The sequence below is a fragment of the Coregonus clupeaformis genome, chromosome 30, assembly GCF_020615455.1.
Source record: "Coregonus clupeaformis isolate EN_2021a chromosome 30, ASM2061545v1, whole genome shotgun sequence".
Lineage (NCBI taxonomy): Eukaryota > Metazoa > Chordata > Actinopteri > Salmoniformes > Salmonidae > Coregonus > Coregonus clupeaformis.
This window is the reverse complement of record NC_059221.1, coordinates 37,727,629-37,746,251: the sequence shown is the minus strand read 5'-3', so window position 1 is coordinate 37,746,251 and position 18,623 is coordinate 37,727,629.

Below are 18,623 nucleotides of genomic sequence, written 5' to 3'. Positions count from 1 at the left end.
CACTTGCGGCGATAATCCGTTCACCCACACCGCATCTCACATAGCCATGGCGGTTGGAACCAAAAATCTCCAATTTGGACTCCAGACCAAAGGACAAATTTCCACTGGTCTAATGTCCATTGCTCGTGTTTCTTGGCCCAAGCAAGTCTCTTCTTCTTATTGGTGTCCTTTAGTAGTGGTTACTTTGTAGAAATTCGACCATAAAGGCCTGATTCACACAGTCCCCTCTGAACAGTTGATGTTGAGATGTGTCGGTGACTTGAACTCTGTGAAGCATTTATTTGGGCTGCAATTTCTGAGGCTGGTAACTCTAATGAACTTATCCTCTGCAGCAGAGGTAACTCTGGGTCTTCCACTCCTGTGGCGGTCCTCATGAGAGCCAGTTTCATCATAGTGCTTGATGTTTTTTGCGATGGCTCACACGCGCGCGTGCGCGTGCCCTGTGTAGTCAGCATGTAAGGTGGAAAAAGGTTGCGTTTCAAATGGCAAAAAAAAATAAGAACGTGTGTTTTCTTTCACGTGGTGTCTTAATATATTTCTCTTGGTTGACCATAGTTGCCTTGTGTTTTATTAAAGGAATGTTTTATTTCAATATATTTTTATTTAGATCTCAACCCTTTTTTGACTCCTGTGACACAAAGGTCTGTATATAAACGCACAGTTGTATGTAGCACAGTATGTAGCCTAGTAACTCTACCCTCTAGAAAATGGATTAGCTGCACAGTTAGTATCAATATATTACATTATATGAAGATTATTTTATTTTGATCATTTAAATCTAGAATCCTTAGTTGCTACATCCATTTTTGGACGTATAAATTAATGATTCTTGAAGAATATAACTTATAAATGCTTAGTTCAACTGTCAGAACGCAAGATATAAACTTGTTATACTCCAATGTTTGTAAACAATGTAAATGTAAACAAACAGTGTATCGCCTCAAAACACGGTTCAAACTATAGCGTTGATATCATGGATGGTCAGTCCTTGGATACATACTGTAGCTCTGTCTATGAATTTGAGAGTGTTTACTTTTCTCCAGGCCCATCCCTCAGCTTTTTACCAAAACAGAGGCGGGGTGTCCGCTTTGTTATTGTTTCAACTAAGGATTCCAGCTTTAACTATATCTACCTATACAGCCTTCCTTTTCACTTTTACTGTTGTGTTTTAGCAGGGGTGAACTGAATCATAGCTATATGAGTCTGATCTGCTTTCTAGAATGATTACAATGAGAATAAGAATGATTATAAGATTCTCCATAGAATTAGAACGATTCTATGATTCTCATTCTAATTCTATGGGTTTCTCATCATGGGTTGGATGCTTCTTATGGACCAGTGTATCTGGTGCAGTTTGTAAAGTTGAATGGTCGTTTTGGGATTGAAACGCAGTGAAACTGTCAGATGTTGTGTGTCTAAAGCAATGCAGTTGATATCTTGTATCATGTGTTTTTGTGCAGGAATAAAATACATTTTCCCTATGACAAAAGAAAACCAAGTGTGCCACTGTTTCTGCCTTTCTGCAAGCTGATAGCTGTTGTTTCTGTCTCTGAGGCTGTATGTTTCCATCTATGGTGATGTCATAGCCAGTATACTTCAACCATTTACTGCACAGCGTGGGACCAACGTGTTTGCGCTTTGATTACTACTGTCTTCTGTTCTTAGTGGGATCAGACTAGAGTCAGTGGGATTGTTGTTGTGGTTGTCAGTGCCAAGGAAAAACAGAGTTTTGTGCTCAGCTTAGCGTGTGCATGTGATTTTTATTGCGGTTATTAGCACCTACCGGAGCACCGAACTAGAGTGTGTGAGTTATTGTGGTTTGTTTGTAAAGTGGTGTAATGAAATTCATAGCCATGGCACCTACTCCCCAGTGTCTGTGTGATCACTCGCTGAAGTTGTAGATGGAACACAACACACAGCCGTCTCCATGGAGATTTGGAATGACAGGCTACTAATTACTGTTCAGCTGCTTGGCTTCTGCTGTTCCTCACTCTCTCTGCTTCTCACACTTGGAAGCACACACACACACACACACACACAAATAAAAAAGAAAGTGTGTGTGTGTGTGTGTGCGTGCATGCACACTATGCTGTCTATAGAGACACAGAGGGAGGACTTACATCAATGAGTCACAAATCAGGCTTGCTGTTTTCCTGATGAAAGCAGACATACTCCTTTAGTGAGCTAGAACTGGGTTTAAATAGTAACCTCTGCTTAACATGTTAGATACTGACAGAAGTGTGTCATGGATTAAAATCCTGCAGCGCACGCAAGGTCCCCCTGCTCAAGCCAGCGCATGTCCAGGCCCGTCTGAAGTTTGCCAATGACCATCTGGATGATCCAGAGGAGGAATGGGAGAAGGTCATGTGGTCTGATGAGACAAAAATAGAGCTTTTTGGTCTAAACTCCACTCGCCGTGTTTGGAGGAAGAAGAAGGATGAGTACAACCCCAAGAACACCATCCCAACCGTGAAGCATGGAGGTGGAAACATCATTCTTTGGGGATGCTTTTCTGCAAAGGGGACAGGACGACTGCACCGTATTGAGGGGCGGATGGATGGGGCCATGTATCGCGAGATCTTGGCCAACAACCTCCTTCCCTCAGTAAGAGCATTGAAGATGGGTCGTGGCTGGGTCTTCCAGCATGACAACGACCTGAAACACACAGCCAGGGCAACTAAGGAGTGGCTCCGTAAGAAGCATCTCAAGGTCCTGGAGTGGCCTAGCCAGTCTCCAGACCTGAACCCAATAGAAAATCTTTGGAGGGAGCTGAAAGTCCGTATTGCCCAGCGACAGCCCCGAAACCTGAAGGATCTGGAGAAGGTCTGTATGGAGGAGTGGGCCAAAATCCCTGCTGCAGTGTGTGCAAACCTGGTCAAGACCTACAGGAAACGTATGATCTCTGTAATTGCAAAGAAAGGTTTCTGTACCAAATATTAAGTTCTGCTTTTCTGATGTATCAAATACTTATGTCATGCAATAAAATGCAAATTAATTACTTAAAAATCATACATTGATTTTCTGGATTTTTGTTTTAGATTCCGTCTCTCACAGTTGAAGTGTACCTATGATAAAAATTACAGACCTCTACATGCTTTGTAAGTAGGAAAACCTGCAAAATCGGCAGTGCATCAAATACTTGTTCTCCCCACTGTATCTATCTCTCTCTCTCCTCTCTCTCTCTCCCTCGCTCTCTTTCTGTATCTCAGTCTCTCTCCTCTCTCTCTCCTCTCTCAACTGAATTGAATTTCAATTTCAATTTAAGGGCATTATTGGCATGGGAAACGAATGTTAACATTGCCAAAGCAAGTGAAGCAGATAGTAAACAAAAGTGAAATAAACAATAAATATTAACAGTAAACATTACACTCAGAAGTTCCAAAAGAATAAAGACATTTCAAATGTCATATTATGTGTATATATACAGTGTTGTAACAATGTGCAAATAGTTAAGGTACAAATAGGAAAATAAATCAACATAAATATGGGTTGTATTTACAATGGTGTTTGTTCTTGTCACGGTCGTTGATGAACGGGTCAGACCAAGGCGCAGCGTGAAATGCATACATGTTTATTTACCTGAATAAACATACAACGGCAACAAACCGTGACGTCGGAAGGCTATACACAAACAAGATCCCACATCCCAGGCAGGAAAACAGGCTACCTAAGTATGATCCCCAATCAGAGACAACGAGCGACAGCTGCCTCTGATTGGGGACCACACCCAGCCAAACATAGAAATACAACACCTAGATCTACACATAGATCTACCACCACCTAGAACTCAACATGCACACCCTGACCAAACTAACTAGAGTTCTGTAGGGCAGGGCGTGACAGTTCTTCACTAGTTGCCCTTTTCTTGTGGCAACAGGTCACAAATCTTGCTGCTGTGATTGCACAATGTGGTGTTTCACCTAATAGATATGGGAGTTTATAAAAATTGGATTTGTTTTCGAATTCTTTGTGGGTCTGTGTAATCTGAGGGAAGTATGTGTCTCTAATATGTTCATACATTTGGCAGGAAGTTAGGAAGTGCAGCTCAGTTTCCACCTCATTTTGTGGGCAGTGTGCACATAGCCTGTCTTCTCTTGAGAGCCAGGTCTGCCTACGGCGGCCTTTCTCAATAGCAAAGCTATGCTCACTGTGTCTGTACACAGTCAAAGCTTTCCTTAAGTTTGAGTCAGTCACAGTGGTCAGGTATTCTGCCACTGTGTACTCTCTGTTTAGGGCCAAATAGCATTCTAGTTTGCTCTGTTCTTTTGTTAATTCTTTCCAATGTGTCAAGTAATTCTCTTTTTGTTTTCTCATGATTTGGGTGGGTCTAATTCTGTTGTTGTCCTGGGACTCTGGGGCTCTGTTTGTGTTAGTGAACAGAGCCCCAAGACCAGCTTACTTAAGGGACTCTTCTCCAAGTTAATCTCTCTGTAGGTGATGGCTTTGTTATGGAAGGTTTGAGAATCGCTTCCTTTTAAGTGGCTATAGAATTTAACGGCTCTTTTCTGGATTTTAGCGGGTATCGGCTTAATTCTGCTCTGCATGCATTATTTGGTGTTTTTTTCGTTGTACACTGAGGATATTTTTGCAGAATTCTGCATGCAGTCTCAATTTGGTGTTTGTCCCATTTTGTGAATTCTTGGTTGGTGAGCAGACCCCAGACCTCACAACCATAAAGGGCAATGAGTTCTATAACTGATTCAAGTATTTTTAGCCAGATCCAAATTGATATGTCAAATTGTATGTTCCTTTTGATGGCATAGAAGGCCTTGTGGAAGTTAGCTGTGGCACTGATGTTTAGGCCGAGTTATGTATCGTTTTATTGTGTGCTCCAGGGCAACGGTGTCTAGATGGAATTTGTATTTGTGGTCCTGGCAGCTGGACCTTTTTTGGAACAACATTATTTTTGCCTTACTGAGATTTACTGTCAGGGCCCAGGTCTGACAGAATCTGTGCAGAAGATCTAGGTGCTGCTGTAGGCCCTCCTTGGTTGGTGACAGAAGCACCAGATCTGTCACGACTTCCTCCGAAGCTGCCTCCCCTCCTTGTTCTGGCAGGCTTCGGCGTTCGTCGTCACCGGCCTTCTAGCCACTGCCGCTCCATATCTCATCATTCCATTTGTCTTGTCTTGTCAATTACACACACCTGGTTCATATTCCCCTCATTAGTATGTGTTTAAGTGTTCTCTCTGCCCCCCTTGTCCTTGTGGGTGATTGTTCATTGTGAGGATTAGTAGCTTGGTTGAACTGGTTAAGATGGATTACGGAATAAACTCTTTATACTGTGATTTACCCTCCTGCAAGTCACGCATCACAGAATCAACCACCCGAAAGTCAGCAGGAGAGGAGCGCATGCCTGGAGTCGTGACACGGGTCCAGGAGCATTCAACAATGCTAGCCAGCTTGGGAGAAGCAATGGATCGGGTTCTCCAGGTCGTCCAACTCCTGGAGCAGAGAGGACCCAATCTGTCGAGACCAGCTGGGCAACCGGATCCAGCCACCCACACCCCAGCACGCAGAGGGATCCATATATCCCGACCACGGGAGTTCGACGGGACAGCTGCTCTCTGCCAGGGATTCCTCCTCCAACTGGAGCTCTACTTCTCCAGCATCAGGCCGGCCCCATCAGAGCGGGAGAAGGCGTCTGCCCTCGTCTCCTGCCTCTCGGGGAAAACCCTGGAGTGGGCCAAAGCGGTCTGGAACAAGGAGCCGCGTTGGACAACTACGGGGAGTTTGCTCGCCTCTTTCGGGCTGTCTTCGATCACCCACCCGAAAGTCGAGAGGCGGGCGAGCGGCTGGTCCACCTGAGGCAGGGGACGAGGACTGCGCAGGACTTTGCCTTGTTTCGCACTCTAGCAGCTGGGTCCGGGTGGAACGAGCAGGCCCTTATCGACCACTTCCGGTGCCATCTGTGGGAGGACGTCCGAAGGGAGCTAGCCTGCCGGGACACCATGTTGTCCTTCATGCAAACTGGTGGACATGGCCATCTGTTTGGACAACCTGCTGGCGGCCAGAGGACGTCCTGGAGGGGGTCTGCCCGTTCCTACCCCGGCCGACTCAGATCATGAGCTGATGGAGCTGGGTGGAGCCGCGATCCAAGAGAGCGGAGGACGACAACGCCAGTGTCACTCTGGTGGCACGAAGGGACATTACACCGCACGATGTCGTCAGCGTTCTTTTGGGTCTGGAGGCGGCAGGCAGGGCACACTCGCATCACCCCAGGTATCGAACACCCACACTTGTTCAGAGCCCTCTGCTGCGCACTGTACCCTACCCATCCACTTTCCTGATCACATTGTAGTTCCCCAGTGTAAGGCGCTAGTCGATTCCGGCGCAGCTGGTAACTTTATGGACAGGGCGTTCTCACATTCTAGGCATTTCATTGGTTCCCCAGCCATTCCACTCCCCATCAGAGCACTTGACAGTCGACCATTAGGGTCCGGGTTTGTTAGGGGAGTTACCGCACCAATCACCATGGTTACCCACGAGACTCATTGTGAGCAAGTCATGTTTTTTATCATTGAGTCTCCTGCTTTCCCTGTGGTACTAGGTATCCCTTGGTTAGCACTCCACAACCCCATATTCTCATGGCCGCAGAGGGTTCTCACGGGGTGGTCGCGAGAGTGTCAGGGTAGGTGTCTCTGTGTTTCCGTTGGTGCAACCACGGTGGAAAGTCCAGACAGTACCTCCACCGTGCGCATCCCCCCCGAATACCTCGATTTGGCACACGCCTTTTCCAAAACGCAGGCGACCAAGTTACCCACCTCATCGGGCAGGGGTTTGGGCGATAAACCTCCGGGTAGATGCTGTGCCTCCCAGGAGTCATGTGTATCCCCTGTCACAGGCTGAAACGGAGGCTATGGAAACATACGTCACCGAGTCCCTGCGCCAGGGGTATATACGTCCCTCCACTTCACCTGCCTTCTCAAGTTTATTTTTTGTGAAGAAGAAAGATGGCGGTCTGCGCCCTTGCATTGATTATCGATCACTGAACAAGGAGACAATATGATTTAGTTATCCTCTCCCCCTCATTCCTTCAGTGATCGAGTCAATGCATGGGGCGTGCTTCTTCACCAAATTAGATCTCCAGAGTGCGTACAACCTGGTGTGTGTCCGAGAGGTGGATGAGTGGAATACAGCATTTAGCACCACCACGGTAATTATGAATACCTGGTGATGCCCTACGGTTTGATGAATGCTCCATCCGTCTTCCAGTCCTAGGTGAACAAGGTGTTTCGGGACATGCTTGGTCGCGGTGTAGTGGTCTACATCGATGACATTCTGGTGTATTCCGCTACGCGCACCGAGCATGTGTCCCTGGTTTGCAAAGTGCTGACCCAACTGTTGGAAAATGACCTTTATGCCAAGGCAGAAAAGTGTCTGTTTTTCGAGCAGTCCGTCTCCTTCCTAAGGATACCACATTACCACCTCAGGTGTGGAGATGGAGGGAGATCACATTTCAGCCGTGCGTAATTGGCCCGACTCCAACCACGGTTAAGGAGGTGCAGCTTTTTTTGGCTTTGCCAACTACTATCAGAGGTTTATCCGGGGCTTTGGCAAGGTCGCAGCTCCCATCACATCTCTGTTGAAGGGTGGGCCGTCCCGGCTCCACTGGTCTGCTGAGGCTGACAGGGCCTTCAGTAACCTGAGGGGTCTGTTCACCTCAGCCCCGGTACTGGCTCACCCCGATCCATCACTACCCTTCGTAGTGGAGGTGGATACGTCCAAGGTAGGGATAGGCACAGAACTACGACGTTGGTGATCGGGAGCTGTTGGCTGTTGTCCGAGCCCTGACCGTGTGGAGGCATTGGCTCGAAGGGGCAAAACACCCTTTCCTCATCTGGACGGACCACCGTAACGTGGAGTACATCCGGGCAGCGAGGAGGCTGAACCCTCGCCAGGCCAGGTGGGCCCTATTCTTCACCCAGTTTGATTTCACACTATATACATCCTGGGTAAGAAGAACGTGAAGGCAGACGCATTGTCCCTGCTGTATGACACAGAGGAGAGGCCCAGAGACAACACCCCCATACTCCCGGCCTCCTGCATTGTGGCGATGGACGTGGATATAGAGCAGGCGTTACGCACAGAGCCATCTCCACCTCAGTGTCCAGCTGGGCTGCAGTACGTGCCTGCTCTTATCCGTGACCGTCTGATCTACTGGGCACGCACATCACCCTCCTCTGGTCATCCAGGAATCGGTCGTACAGTGCGCTGCCTGACCGGAAAGTACTGGTGGCGCGCCCAGAGTAAGGCACCTAGGCACCTCCCAGCGGGTAAGTTACAACCTTTATCAGTTCCACAACAACCATGGTCTCATCTGAGTGTTGATTTCCTTACTGATCTTCCCCTCTCCTAAGGTAACACCACCATCCTGGTCGTTGTGGACCGCTTTTCCAAGGCCTGCCGCCTCCTTCCTCTGCCCGGTCTCTCTACGGCCCTAAAAACTGTGGAGGCCCTGTTTACACACGTCTTGCGGCACTACGGGGTGCCAGAGGATATAGTGTCTGACCGGGGTCCCCAGTTCACATCCAAAGTCTGGAAGGCGGTCATGGAACGTCTGGGGGTCTCGTTCAGCCTGACCTCTGGGTTTCCACCCAGAGTCAAATGGGCAGGTGGAACGGGTAAATCAGGATGTGGGTAGGTTCCTGCGGTCCTACTGCCAGGACCGGCCGGGGGAGTGGTCGCTGTTCTTGCCATGGGCCGAATATGCCCAGAACTCTCTCCGTCACTCCTCCACTAACCTAACGCCATTCCAATGTGTTTTAGGTTACCAACCGGTTCTGGCACCGTGGCACCAGAGCCAGACGAGGCTCCTGCGGTGGATGACTGGTTTCGGCGCGCAGAGGAGACGTGGGACGCTGCCCACGTCCACCTCCAACGAGCCATGCGTCGTCAGAAGGCCAACGCTGACCGCCACCGCAGTGAGGCCCCGGTCTTTGTATCGGGTGATCGGGTCTGGCTCTCGACCCGGAATCTGCTCCTCCGCCTGCCCTGCCGGAAGCTGAGCCCGCGGTTTGTGGGGCCGTTCAAAGTCCTGAGGAAAATCAACGAGGTTACCTATAGGTTATTACTCCCCCATGATTACCGTATTAACCCCTCGTTTCATGTGTCTCTCCTCAAGCCAGTGGTGGCTGGTCCGCTCCAGGAGTCTGAGGTGCGGGAGGTCCCTCCGCCTCCTCTGGACATCGAGGGGGCCCCCGGCGTACTCCGTCCGTTCCATCCTGGATTTGAGGCGTCGGGTGGGGGGCCTTCAGTACCTCGTGGAGTGGGAGGGGTACGGTCCGGAGGAACGGTGCTGGGTCCCGGTGAGGGATATCCTCGATCCCTCCCTGTTGCAGGATTTTCACCGTCACCATCCGGCTCGCCCTGCTCCGCGTCCTCCTGGCCGTCCTCGAGGCCGGGGTCAGCGCGCTGCTGGCGCTGCGCGTCGGGGGGGGATACTGTCACGACTTCCTCCGAAGCTGCCACCCCTGCTTGTTCGGGCAGGCTTTCGGCGTTCGTCGTCACCGGCCTTCTAGCCACTGCCGCCCCATATCTTATCATTCCATTTGTCTTGTCTTGTCAATTACACACACCTGGTTCATATTCCCCTCATTAGCACATGTTTAAGTGTTCCCTCTGCCCCCTTGTCCTTGTGGGTGATTGTTCATTGTGAGGATTAGAAGCTCGGTTGAGCTCAGTATTTTGTATTGGCGGGGTATTTTCCCTGTGTGCCTGTTTGTTCCAGTGCGCCTGTTCTGGACTGTTTAACGCTGTATTACGGAATAAACTCTGTATACTGTGATTTACCCTCCTTCGCCTGACTCCTTCAAATGACGCATCACAGGATCATCAGAAAACAGTAGACATTTGACTTTAGATTCTAGTAGGGTGAGGCCGGGTGCTGCAGACTGTTCTAGTGCCCTCGCCAATTCGTTGATATGTATTTGATACACTGCCGATTTTGCAGGTTTTCCTACTTACAAAGCATGTAGAGGTCTGTAATGTTTATCATAGGTACACTTCAACTGTGAGAGACGGAATCTAAAACAAAAATCCAGAAAATCACATTGCATGATTTTTAAGTAATTAATTTGCATTTTATTGCATGACATAAGTATTTGATACATCAGAAAAGCAGAACTTAATATTTTGTACAGAAACCTTTGTTTGCAATTACAGAGATCATAAGTTTCCTGTAGGTCTTGACCAGGTTTACACACACTGCAGCAGGGATTTTGGCCCACTCCTCCATACAGACCTTCTCCAGATCCTTCAGGTTTCGGGGCTGTCGCTGGGCAATACGGACTTTCAGCTCCCTCCAAAGATTTTCTATTGGGTTCAGGTCTGGAGACTGGCTAGGCCACTCCAGGACCTTGAGATGCTTCTTACGGAACCACTCCTTAGTTGCCCTGGCTGTGTGTTTCGGGTCGTTGTCATGCTGGAAGACCCAGCCACGACCCATCTACAATGCTCTTACTGAGGGAAGGAGGTTGTTGGCCAAGATCTCGCGATACATGGCCCCATCCATCCTCCCCTCAATACGGTGCAGTCGTCCTGTCCCCTTTGCAGAAAAGCATCCCCAAAGAATGATGTTTTCACCTCCATGCTTCACGGTTGGGATGGTGTTCTTGGGGTTGTACTCATCCTTCTTCTTCCTCCAAACACGGCGAGTGGAGTTTAGACCAAAAAGCTTTATTTTTTGTCTCATCAGACCACATGACCTTCTCCCATTCCTCCTCTGAATCATCCAGATGGTCATTGGCAAACTTCAGACGGGCCTGGACATGCGCTGGCTTGAGCAGGGGGACCTTGCGTGCGCTGCAGGATTTTAATACATGACAGCATAGTGTGTTACTAATGGTTTTCTTTGAGACTGTGGTCCCAGCTCTCTTCAGGTCATTGACCAGGTCCTTCCGTGTAGTTCTGGGCTGATCCCTCACCTTCCTCATGATCATTGATGCCCCACGAGGTGAGATCTTGCATGGAGCCCCAGACCGAGGGTGATTGACCGTCATCTTGAACTTCTTCAATTTTCTAATAATTGCGCCAACAGTTGTTGCCTTCTCACCAAGCTGCTTGCCTATTGCCCTGTAGCCCATCCCAGCCTTGTGCAGGTCTACAATTTTATCCCTGATGTCCTTACACAGCTCTCTGGTCTTGGCCATTGTGGAGAGATTGGAGTCTGTTTGATTGAGTGTGTGGACAGGTGTCTTTTATACAGGTAACGAGTTCAAACAGGTGCAGTTAATACAGGTAATGAGTGGAGAACAGGAGGGCTTCCTAAAGAAAAACTAACAGGTCTGTGAGAGCCGGAATTCTTACTGGTTGGTAGGTGATCAAATACTTATGTCATGCAATAAAATACAAATTAATTACTTAAAAATCATACATTGTGATTTTCTGGATTTTTGTTTTAGATTCCATTTCTCACAGTTGAAGTGTCCCTATGATAAAAATTACAGACCTCTACATGCTTTGTAAGTAGGAAAACCTGCAAAATCGGCAGTGTATCAAATACTTGTTCTCCCCACTGTAGCTGCTAATTTCAACAGCCCGCTAGCTGCCCATTATTAGGGAAATGTGACTCTTTGGAGATTATATATATCCAACACATCCTCCATCTAGAGATCAGCTCTACCTGTCATATATTTTACATTTTAGTCATTTAGGAGGCGCTCTTATCCAGAGCGACTTATAGTTAGTGAGTGCATACATATATTTTTTAATTATTATTATTATTTTTGTTTGTTTTTTCATACTGGCCCCCCGTGGGAATCGAACCCACAACCCTGGAGTTGCAAGCGCCATGCTCTACCAACTGTGCTACACGGGGCCAACACATTATACATCACATATCCAACACATTCTCCATCTAGAGATCAGCTCTATCCATCACATATCCAACACATTATCCATCACATATCCAACACATTCTCCATCTAGAGATCAGCTCTATCCATCACATATCCAACACATTATCTATCACATATCCAACACATCCTCCATCTTCCATCCAAGTCAAACACCAGTAGATAAGAAAATAATCATGACATTCATACTAAATGTAGTCTTTCATCATTCCATGGAACATGAATATGTCTCTACTTGTAGATGGGATTGGGAATGTGGTTGGTTCTAATCAAGCATCAGTGATTTGGGGTTCGCTGTTGCCACTTGATCGTCAGCAGATTGTGGCCTGTCCTCTCAGCCTGGAGATACTCTAGAGCACCAACACTGTTTTCCACTTCGGCGTTGTCTCCGTACTGCGGGACTGTTTGTTGCTACTTGGCTACCTGCCAAACTTTACTCTTAATAACTATTTAATCAAGCTCTGTATTTAACAAGTTTACCAAGGTCTTAGTTTTGTCCTCACACAACTTTTTTAATTCTACTTTTCACCCCGGACACTTTATCTGGACATAGATCTGCAGGCTAAGTAACAGTATGCCTTCTCATTGCAGTCGCTGTACTCTTAATATACAGGACAACGATCGCCTTATGGTGAGGATAGCGGAGTTGCAAGCCCGGCTTCAGACGCAATCGTTAGGCAAGGGCAATTTAAGTGTAGGAAAGGATGATACAGCGTCTGTGCCCCCTGCACAGTCCCCGCAGCCGAAACAATTTTCTCATGACTTCTGGAAAGAAATGATGTCGGCATGCTCAACCGGTGTCACTCATTCAGCCAGTAGAAACTTTCAACCGGTTTTCCTCACTAAGCAACGAGTTGGAGTCAGTGCCCGAGCCTTCTCGGGTCTCTCCTCCACCCATTATGGGGTCTGAGCCTCCGAAGCCTCCCACCATTAGCTCGGACAACTTAAAAACCCTAGTCATTGGCGACTCAATTACCCGCAATATTAGACTTTAAATAAATCATCCAGCGATCATACATTGTTTACCAGGGGGCAGGGCTACCGACGTAAAGGCTAATCTGAAGATGGTGCTGGCTGAGGCTAAAACGGGCGAGTGTAGATGGTATAGGGACATTGTCATCCACGTCGGCACCGACAATGTTAGGATGAAACAGTCAGAGGTCACCAAGCACAACATAACTTCAGAGTGTAACTTATCTAGAAAGATGTGTTGGTATCGAGTATCGTTAAGCTCGAGGCCCTGGGTCTGAACCCCGCCCTGTGCAACTGGGTCCTGGACTTCCTGACAGGCCGCCCCCAGGTGGTGAAGGTAGGAAACTACACCTCCACTTCGCTGAGCCTCAACAATGGGGCCCCACAAGGGTGCGTGCTCAGACCCCTCCTGTACTCCCTGTTCACCCATGACTGCGTGGCCAAGCACGCCTCCAACTCAATCATCAAGTTTGCAGACAACACAACAGTAGTAGGCTTGATTACCAACAATGATGAGACAGCCTACAGGGAGGAGGTGAGGGCTCTGGGAGTGTGGTGCCAGGAAAATAACCTCTCACTCAATGTCAACAAAACAAAGGAGATGATCGTGGACTTCAGGAAACAGTAGAGGGAACACCCCCCTATCCACATCGACGGGACAGCAGTGGAGAAGGTGGAAAGCTTCAAGTTCAGAGGCTGCTGCGGTCTGCCCAATGCATCACCGGGGCAAACTACCAGCCCTCCAGGACACCTACAGCACCAAATGTCACAGGAAGGCCAAAAAGATGATCAAGGACAACAACCACCCAAGCCACTGCCTGTTCACCCCGCTATCATCCAGAAGGCGAAAAGCTGGGACCGAGAGACTGAAAAAGGCCATCAGACTGTTAAATAGCCTTCACTAGCACATTAGAGGCTGCTGCCTATATACATAGATTAGAAATCACTGGCCACTTTAATAAATGGAACACTAGTCACTTTAATAATGTTTACATATCTTGGACTACTCATCTCATATGTATATACTGTATTCTATTCTATAATATTCTATTGTATCTTAGTCCATGCCACTCTGACATGGCTCGTCAATATATGTATTTATATATTCTTAATTCCATTGCTTTACTTAGATTTGTGTGTATTGGGTATATGTTGTGAAATTGTTAGATATTACTTGTTAGATATTACTGCACTGTCGGAGCTAGAAACACAATCATTTCGCTACACCCGCAATAACATCTGCTAAACACGTGTATGTGACCAATAAAATTAGATTTGATTTGAATTGAACGATCAAAGCGAAGCGGAAGGATTCCGTGTGGGCTGGGCAAGATCAAACACAGCTTAAAGTGTTTTGAAAGAAAAAAACAAATAGCAGGTGAACCCAGGTCTGTACACCTGTATCCACCCCAAGATGTAGAAGGCCTCATCAGGCATCATCAGGCATCACCACCAGCCAGAGGCCAGAAAACACATCCCAGACAGGCAGGCAGGAGGTTAACAGATGCTCTTCTTGGCAGTCATGGCTAAAGGAAATGCTTCCAGCTCAGATGAGGTTGAGATAACATTAGTCAGTGGCTGTGTCTCAAATAGCACCCTATTCCCTATATAATGGCACCCTATTCCCTATATAATGGCACCCTATTCCCAATATAATGGCACCCTATTCCCTATATAATGGCACCCTATTCCCTATATAATGGCACCCTATTCCCTATATAATGGCACCCTATTCCCTATATAATGGCACACTATTCCCTATATAATGGCACCCTATTCCCTATATAGTGCACTACTTTTGACCAGAACCCCCCCCCCCCATAGTACTGTCATTCCTTATTAGGCTCTTTTATTTCATTCAATGTTTTTCCTCATTTGTTGTTGTCGTATTTTTACCCCCATTCCCAAAGATGGTTGTCATGGCGATATCTAACACAGTTTCCATGGAGAAGTGCTCATCCATTCAGCACTCAGCGCTCAGCGCCAGCCGAGTCATGGGAGTGGCCAGATGGTTTAAGCCCTGGAAGAACACAGACATCTTCATATCCTGGGGGGAGGGTGTGTGTGTGTGTGCTTGTGTTTAAAAAACAAAACATTCACAAAAAAAATGTTACCTTCATTTAACTAGGCAAGTCAGTTATGAACAAATTCTTATTTACAATGACGGCCTACACCGGCCAAACCCAGACGACGCTGGGCCAATTGTGCGCCGCCCTATGGGACTCCCAATCACGGCCGGATTGTGATACATCCTGGAATCGAACCAGGGGGGTCTGTAGTGACGCCTCAAGCACTGAGATGCAGTGCCTTAGACCGCTGCGCCACTTGTGTGTGCGTGTTTGTGTGTGTGTATTGAACTCTCACTCTGCATCCTTTGACCTGCGCTTCACTTTTGTTCAAGTCCTTAAGAACTGAAGACTTGTGTTTGCCCCCCGAGCCTTTAGCTCATCCAACTAACACAGTCTTGTAGTATGCGGGCAGAAGACCCTGGTTTGAGCCCAGTCAGTCACATCAGCACCGGAGAATCATGGTTTGAATATAGATCATTTGTTTTGTAGTAATTTCCATTGCTAAAGTATGGGAGGCTACAGCCATGGTTATAACACAGATAGCTGAAATACTAACAGGAAGAAACCATCCAGCTACAGATATTATAACGGGTCTAAAAGAGAGAAAGGTTTAGATCCCTTTGTAGTACACAGCACTCTCTCTCTCTCTCTCTCTCTCTCTCTCTCTCTCTCTCTCTCTCTCTCTCTCTCTCTCTCTCTCTCTCTCTCTCTCTCTCTCTCTCTCTCTCTCTCTCTCTCTCTCTCTCTCTCTCTCTCTCTCTCTCTCTTTCTCTCTGTCTCTCTCTCTCTCTGTCTCTCTCTGTCTCTCTCTCTCTCTGTCTCTCTCTCTCTCTCTCTCTCTCTCTCTCTCTCTCTCTCTCTCTCTCTCTCTCTCTCTCTCTCTCTCTCTCTCTCTCTCTCTCTCTCTCTCTCTCTCCCTCTCTCCCTCCATCTCTCTTTCTCTCTGTCCCTCTCTGTCCTGCTGTTAGGAAGCTCTCTGGTAGACAGACAATCCATCCACTCCTTGTGTCAAGGCGGTCAAACCATTGGGAATCACAAATTGCACCCTATTCCCTACATAGTGCACTACTCTATACCAGATAGAGCCCCACTAAAGGGAATAGGGTGCCATTTGGGACCCAAACCCACGTTGACCATTAATTCTCTACGTTGTTGGTTTCTGGTTTCATTCTAAGTGGAAAAAAACGTCCCACAGTAAGTAAGATGGAGAGCTCAATTTAAGAGTTGAGTAGTATTCAGTACAAACATGAGTTGAGGTGGGTTTTTTTTTGTTCTTTTTATTTTTGTAGATGTGTGAACTACTTAGAGTCAAGGAATCTCATTGTATCCCCATCTGTTTTATCTGACTTTGATTCAGGTTGTATGAGCTAATAGATGTTCTGTACATATCAACCCCCTGCAGGATTCTCTGATGCAAGGAAATGTAATTCAATGAAAACCAAACGTTTGAAGCTGAAACAAACACTTTCAGATCTCTTCCTTTCTTTTTCTTTTTCCGTTTCCTTTTTATTATTTTATCATCAGAAGAACCAACAAGATATCACGGTTTGACCAGCTTGACTTCAGATTCCGACGTTTGTCCACATTGCTGCGAACGTCAAATTTCTAAGTTGCTCCAAACGTCAAAATCTTGAGGTGTTTTGGATAGGTTTGTGAAACAAGTGCCTATCACTGGGATTGAGCACGCGACCACATCGTTTTCAATCTCAGAGGAGCAACATCGCAATACTTCTGGGAACGCGTTGCAAAGCAGACTCGACAGACCAGACTGGGGTCAATGCGAGAAGTGAAAAATTCTTCATTAGTTGTTAATTTTCTCGATTTCTAAAAACAGTATTTGAACATGTTATTACTCCAACCTCGTGACAAACTGACACATTTTCATTTCCGGCAAAAAACAACTTTATATCGAAGGACTGAGTGCCTTTCATTTGAGGGCCTGCAGATGCGCAGTTCGGCGCGAGACGACCATTAGACCCGGTGACTTGTTTCTGCACGGGAGCTATGCTATCTGACGTCGCCACGACATCGCCTACAAGTGTTATCGAGGATTTCTATTGGAGATGCAGTTTCTGCCTAAATTCATACACCACCCCCATCCACAAAGCAAAACCCAAGCCTACTTAATGTTAATAGAGCTCACCGTTGCCCCTAGTGGCCGGTTTTGAAGGCATCTGCCGATGTCGTGGGCACCTCCAGTAAAGAACGTACCTGGGTTTAATTACAATTTGAAATCTTTCAAATACGTTTAGCGTTTGCTCTAGTCTGCCTGGATTACCAGATGGGCGGGGTTTGCACTCCTTGTGACTATTCTAATGGTTCCATTATGTCAGGCAAGCCCAGATAAAGTATTTGAAATGGTTTCGACTAGTATTTAAACCCAGGTCTGATACGGAGCATGCCTCCTCTCTTCCATGCTACCATGTCAAAAAGAATAACTGATTTAATTGGCTCTGACTCAGGCCCTGGCTTATCAGTATTCTGTCCCTCTTCTCTCCACACCCCATCATATTCCATTCCACCAATCCCTAGCCTCCTATACATCAACATCACAACCGAATGGAAGGAAGGAACAACAACAGACAGAGCCACACAGCCACCTGTGGTTACCATGGTGACACTGCCATAGGCAGGCGATGTTTTTCCTCTCCTCTCCCGTCATCAACACAGTCATCAAGCATCAAGCATCATCCCCCTATCTGGAGAGCCTACAGCCATTAGCCATTAGCTATTAGCCCTAGATGTGGATAGCTGTGGCCATTTAGCCTCATCACTGACAGTCATCAGTCGTTGTCAAGCCATCAATGGCTACTTTAGAGTCATAGGTCATTTGGTGACATCTGTAAGCTGAACACCTGTTTAGTCCGTATCTGTTCTGAGCCTCTCAAGACAAGACAGAGGCTCAAGAGTCAATCAATATGGCCGGCTGCTTGTAGAGAGAGAGAGAGAGAGAGAAAGAGATTCAGGTGTTTAACCTTTCGATTTGTCCATCTTGTCGTCACTGAAGAGCGGGCAGCAGTAGCCTACATGCGTTCAACATGTGTCTCGAAATATCTATCACACATTAATTGTTCAAGGGCAGAACATTCATCTTGTAGTGATGTAGCCTCCATGTCTGCAGACTATTGCACATTTCAGTCAATTAGATTTGACATAAAAGCACAACAGATCATCCCTGTACTAAAATACTTTTTTGTTTCTATATGGTATGTCCGCCCAGGCCTGCTTTCCAAGAACCCTGTCCTCTGGGAATAGGCTGAGGAACGACAGGCAAGGACAGTACAAAGAAATGACTCAATACTGTGAGACATGTCGATCCGTGAAGAGCAGAAGGATCTTTATTGATTGGTCGACACACCTAAAAGGAATAACTGCCGTTCTAGTTTTATCTGTTGTTCAACGTGAGAGCACTCAGTGGTGTGTGTGTGTGTGTGTGTGTGTGTGCATTGTGGATTGTGTGTGTGGATTGTGTGTAGTGTGCATTGTGTGTGCATTGTGTATTGTGTGTGTGTGTGTGTATTGTGTGTGTGTGTGTATTGTGTGTGTGTGTGCATTGTGTATTGTTTGTCTGTATTGGGTGTATTGTGTGTGTGTGTTGTGTGTATTGCGTGTTTGTGTGCATTGTGTGTGTGTGTGTGTGTGCATCGTGTATGTGTGTGCATTATGTATTGTGTGTGTATTGTGTGTGTGTGTATTGTGTGTGTGCGTGATCTGTAGACAAGAGAGTC